Raw genomic sequence first — 6,000 nt, forward strand, 5'->3', positions numbered from 1 at the left:
CACTACAGTGGCTTACACATATGACACCCACTAGCCCATGTGGCTGTGTGGATTGATTCTGGGTTTCCATCTCTGCAGCCTGTTCCTGGGACACCAGTCCCTGCTCCAGCATGATCTTCTACAGTGCTGTTGCTGTCCCTTCTCCATCTGGTCTGAATATGTGACTGTGTTCAGAACTATGTCATGGAAAACAGCAGGCTGTAGTCTTGGGGCAGTGGTAAGCGCTTGGTCAAACTCCTTGTAGAAGGGGCATGTAGATGAGAAGTTGCCAAACCTGCTGTTGCCATCCTTAGCCTTGTGGTTGAAGGTCTTTAGGTGCTTGATGCACTCCCTGAATTGCACACCAATATGGTTGATGCCCACCTTTTCAAGATCGTCTCATATAAGTGGATATTTTGGGTGCTTTTCCCAAAATCATTATCTCTGCTGTACTCACACAAGAGATAAGCCAGCACCCTGGAGTGCTCCTCCAGCCAGTTGGCAGCACACTGAATGGTGAGCACCTTGTTGTTTGGGAGAGCTGGGCTGAGCTCCACAGAAACTGAAGCAGGCCACCTGGAAATGAAAGGTTAAATGACACGTATGTGTATGTAAACTAGCAGGTAATTTCTGATGTACAGAGGGTGAGAGGGAAGTAAGTTGGTAGAAAGGCTGGAACATACAGCAGGAGGTAGTCACACAGAAGGCGAAATCTGAACCTATGTGAATGCAGAAACTGAGGTGGTTGCACTCTTTGACTAGCTCAGGGGTCCGCTGGGATGTCACTGCCCCCTAGATCCAAACGCCCTTGCCTGGGGCCTCCACCTACATGGCCAGCAGCAGGCTCAGAAGGTACAGGAAGAGCCACCACCCCAGGGTAATGGGGAGCCAGGGTGCCATGAGAGGATGGACTGCAGAGAGACGGGGAGGTTGCCAGGAGTAATCGGGGCTCTGGTGCTGTTGCTTCATTGCGGGATTGGTCCCCTGACCACAGCAGGTGCTATTCCATGGCTTGGTGCTTCCCTGGTGGATCCCAGGCTCCAATGCCCGGCTCTGGAGAAACATCTTCATCCCGGAAGGAAGGAAGAAGCACTGTCCGGCAGCCTAGCCACCTTCTCAACAGAGATCAGCTCAGTCCTGCTGCATCTAGTCCTGCCCACACCTCTGCAGATGTGCTGGGGAGAGAGTCAGGAAAGAGGGTCAGAGGTCAGGCAAGCCAGGGGGGTTGAGGACCAGGGGAAGTGGGGGTTGGAAAATGAGGGAGCTTGGGGGTCAGAAAGAAGCCCCTGTGAAAAAATGCATGTGCTTATCTCTGCATGCACGGTTGCTGCACTTTTCTATATTAATCAAATACTTGGGTGTGCTGATGGCTAATTAGGCATCTAAATAAACATTTCTAAATATGTGCATGCAGTCTTGGTTACTGTGTGTGCTCATTTAGGCACACAACAATATGTGCATTTTTGAGAGTGGACCTTGAACCTCCATCTCTAACTATTTGGTCCCCTAAAAACTTTCCTCAATCTAGTATATAAATATATTTATTGCCTCATTTTCAGAATTGCTAAGCATGACAACTCCCATTGATTTCCATGGGAGCTATATTCAGTGCCTCTGAAAATCAAGCTATTAATGGCCTATATAACAATCCAACTGAAAACACCTCAGCATACTGTATCATATAAAATAACTGAAAATGTGAAAAAATACATTGAGAGCCATAGCAGCAGAACAAAGCATACACAGTTCTGGGTACTTTGTTACCAGAAAGATGCTGATAAACTAGAAGTTCAGATGAGAGCAACAAAAATAAATAAGAGCTGGAGAGTTGACTCATGAATGAATAAAGATTAAAAGAGCTAAATATAGATTGCTTGACTAAGAGACAATTAAAGGGAATATGATAATCATCTGTAAATATTTGAGGGCTGTGAGGAGGGAAGGGAATTACTGAGCACGGTAAAATGGAGTGTAATTGGGAATAATATGACAAATTTAAAAAGAAAATATTAAGGCTAAATATCAGGAAAGATATCAGATGGTGAAAGGTATAAGATGAGGTGAACAGACTTCTAAGAGAGGTGACCATGACTTTACGGTGCTAAAGGGCATGTTGACTGTCATAGAAAAGAGCAAAAGATTCTCTCTCAAGAGTGACTCCTCATTAATCCACCTCAATTTCTAGACAACACCCCAGACTAAAAAACTTTATTGTAAATCATATCAAAATATTGAGAGATGTCAAAGAAAATATGCTTTTTAAAAAAAATAAATCAGTCCACTATGCCTGTTGTGAGACTGACACCACCACCATGTTACCCATAGGCTGATGTGAGCTTGTCTACATCGGATGTTATTGCATGGCTAGCCAGTGTGTAAATCTACAGTGCACCGGCTAGCCACGCAATAATGTCCCGTGTGGACATTGCTACAGCACAGTGAAAGTTCCATAGTGTGCTTTGATGTACTGTTGTTTGAAACAGCTGTTTGAACCAGCAGTCCATCAAAGCACACTACCAAACTTATTTGGAACTTTCTGTGTCTATATCTGCATTCCTGGTATGCTGGCTTTTGAAACAGGGACAGTGGCCTCTTCAGGTATGGCAAAAATGTAAGTGTGGCCTACAGATGACATCCTGAGGGAACAAAACCTGTATTCATGTTGTAAGTTCCTAAAAGACCACTTTATTTTGCTGGAAAGCTCTCATTTTTTAACAAACAGTTAACAATGAATCTGATTTCTTCACTGTCATTAAAAAAAAAATCATACCCTCCTTAGAGTTCTTGGAATCTTATGATCTTGCTCATATAAATGGGCTGAAGAGTTAAGTAGCATGTCAGACTATCCAAAAAAATAAAATAAAATAAAACAAATAAAACCAACCCAGCTGGCTTTCAAGTTTGCTATTATATGTAGGATATGAAACAATAAAGTCTAGCAGTGTGGAAACTCTCAGAGCCTCCAGTACCCATTTTATAAAGAAACTATCCCAATCTGATTAACGTATGTTGGTTACAGAATCGCAGCCGTGTTAGTCTGTATTCGCAAAAAGAAAAGGAGTACTTGTGGCACCTTAGAGACTAACCAAGTTATATGAGCATAAGCTTTCGTGAGCATCCGATGAAGTGAGCTGTTGCTCACGAAAGCTTATGCTCAAATAAATTTGTTAGTCTCTAAGGTGCCACAAGTACTCCTTTTCTTTTTGCGTATGTTGGTTAGTTAACTTGTACTTCTCTTGCTTTTACACTTTATTTTCAAAAGACCACAGGGGTTGTCGATGCTTACTGTTCTTAAGTAACTCAAATCTAGATCACCCCTTCACATTGAAAAACCCGTGGCATGAGGTTCCCTAGGAAAAATAACCTCCTGTCTTCCTCCCACATCTGCCCAGATCTCAGGGGACCTTTTAGAGACAGAGGACCATCCATGCTGTGGTCTTCTGCCCCTACTCTGGCTCCTAAAGGTGTGATTGTAATAAAGTCATGTCAGCACCTCCTTCTACCATTAGCTGCCTGTGGAACGTCACTCAAGGGTCGGGTTTGGTCCTTAGTGGGGAAAGGCACTGTACACAAATTAATATAATTTGTGGGCAGATTTATTTCTGGCATCCAGGATTATTAATGCATGTTTCCCAAAAATCTAATCCAAACTTTGTTCTTCCTTCTCCCCATTCTCACATACAGATCAGGGACACCCTCTCCCAGGATTCATTTAACATGGCCTTCCACTATGAGTTCAGCATGTTCTATTTTTCAGTGCATCACTGTTAGTTTAGATCCCAGATGTTTAAACTTTCTCTAAACAGCTGAAGTTATCTGCTAAAATAAGGAAATTGCAGGGTCATTATTTCAGTTCCATGAACAACCATGTCCCAAAGTCTCTGAAACCCCGAAGCAACCAAGGCCGTTGCTGATGGCTGCAGCATCACTGGTCAAGATTGTTTGAACTGAAAACAGTCTTGACCAATGAGGCTGCAACCATCAGTGTCTTGTTTTAATATACTGTATCCTCTTTGAAAAAAGAAAAGGAGTACTTGTGGCACCTTCGAGACTAACAAATTTATTTGAGCATAAGCTTTCATGAGCTACAGCTCACTTCATCGGATGCATTCAGTGGAAAATACAGTGGGGAGATTTATATACACAGAGAACATGAAACAATGGGTGTTACCATACACACTGTAACAAGAGTGATCAGGTAAGGTGAGCTATTACCAGCAGGAGAGCAGTGGGGGTGGGGAGGAATCTTTTGTAGTGTTAATCAAGGTGGGCCATTTCCAGCAGTTGACAAGAATGTCTAAGGAAGAGTATGGTGGGATGGGGGAGGAGGGGAGAATAAACATGGAGAAATAGTTTTACTTTGTGTAATGACCCATCCACTCCCAGTCTTTATTCAAGCCTAAGTTAATTGGATCCAGTTTGCAAATTAATTCCAATTCAGCAGTCTCTTGTTGGAGTCTGTTTTTGAAGTTTTTTTGTTGAAGAATTGCCACTTTTAGGTCTGTAATCGAGTGACCAAAGAGATTGAAGTGTTCTCCGACCGGTTTTTGAATGTTAGGAAATATGTCTTCTTAGGAAAGGTTTTTGCAAATATTGCAGCATAAATTGGCAAACCTAACTGAAAATGCACAGAAAAAAAAAAAGTCAAAATTAGTTAGTTGAGCCTAAAGAAACCTGGCCCTCTAAACAGTGTAATACTATTCTCTAGAATATGACCTTTGATATATATTTTGAGTATTATGATATGTTCTTCTTGCATGGCATGATTCTTTCTTTCTTTCTTTCACTACATTTGTAGTATAGCATTATAAACACTGCAGGCCATATTCTGCTCTCTTACACTGATGTAAATATGGAGTAACTCTCCTGAAGACATAGGAGCTACTTCAGATTTACACCAGTGCAAGAGAGCAGAATCTGGTCCTTATCAAAGATCTAATTTGAGTATGACAATATTTTTTGGCTACACTATTGTAATGTATGTGCTGAGGCTAGCAATGGGGAGGGTATAAAAAGGAAAAGCAACACCAGTTAGTGAATTCTTGTTCACTCTGCAGTTTTGATAGCTCAGCCAATGTTTATTGTTTATTATACTCGTCTCCTCCCTCTTTACAGGATGTTCTGTGATAACTGTTTTCTGATACAATGTCAATTCATCTACATTCTCAGCTACATTGAATACCTTCCTTGTCACTATAAATGGTTGGCTCCCAAAGATGTGGTAATTATTCTTCCTGCTTGGAGAAAAATAGGACTTAAAAACTTTTTTCTTGTGATTTGGACAGTTGCAAAACAGGAAGCAAACTATGCTCCTTAGATGTAGACAAATGTTGCGATACAAGGCAATCCACTCTTTTCAAAAAATGCACATGAGCACATTTTTATCCACCCTTCCCTAATATCCCAGACTCAGCTCCTACAGACGGTACGAAAACACCCACAATGTGGTTGCTTGCATGTGGTGAGCAGTGGTTTTCCTGAACAACAGCAGACTCTCACAACTGAATTTCAATGAGGACTATTCACTGTTAGTATACAGAGTGATTATTAAAGTGTTTGGGTAAAGGAAAAATGAAACAAAATTGCAGATGCTAGTAATTACTATTTAAAAGCCATGATGACTAAGGGATGGACTGTGTGCGACTCAGTAAAGAGAATACAAAGTGTGAGATGTGAGAGGAGGACAGGTTACTGGAATATGAAGTGTTTTTCTTGGAAATGATACAGTGTACATGTTTGCGTATCTGTCTATTTATAACAAGAAACATGACGGAAGCAAGATTTTCTTGTTGAACATGGGAAGTGTCATCTGGACTGTGAATATATATATAACTGTAAAATGTGCTTAAAAGCAGCTATTTAACATTTTAAGATGATGGTAATTAAACATGAATAAAAGATCCAAACACTTTTTTTTAAGACTTATAAAGAATCTTTAGGAAATCCTAATGATTATCTTAGTTAATGAACATGCATTTACATAATGTTTTTTATGCACTGGATGTAAAATGTTTTACAGAT

At 40.9% G+C, this 6,000-nt stretch overlaps 1 long non-coding RNA gene across 2 annotated transcripts in view; it reads right to left on the reverse strand.

Moving 5' to 3' along the window:
• Positions 1 to 4,108, reverse strand: part of LOC119566540 — a 52,279-nt gene extending 48,171 nt beyond the window's left edge. Inside the window, exons 1-2 of one of the 2 annotated variants that reach the window (XR_006291235.1) lie at positions 3,122 to 4,108; positions 2,513 to 2,515 (exon numbers count right to left, since the gene is read on the reverse strand). This is a non-coding gene — a long non-coding RNA (uncharacterized LOC119566540). The remainder of the gene's footprint in view (positions 1 to 2,512; positions 2,516 to 3,121) is intronic. The other variant, XR_006291234.1, reaches the window with a different exon arrangement.
• Positions 4,109 to 6,000: the final 1,892 nt, after the last annotated feature.

The sequence above is a fragment of the Chelonia mydas genome, chromosome 5 (genome assembly GCF_015237465.2).
Source record: "Chelonia mydas isolate rCheMyd1 chromosome 5, rCheMyd1.pri.v2, whole genome shotgun sequence".
Classification (NCBI taxonomy): Eukaryota; Metazoa; Chordata; order Testudines; family Cheloniidae; genus Chelonia; species Chelonia mydas.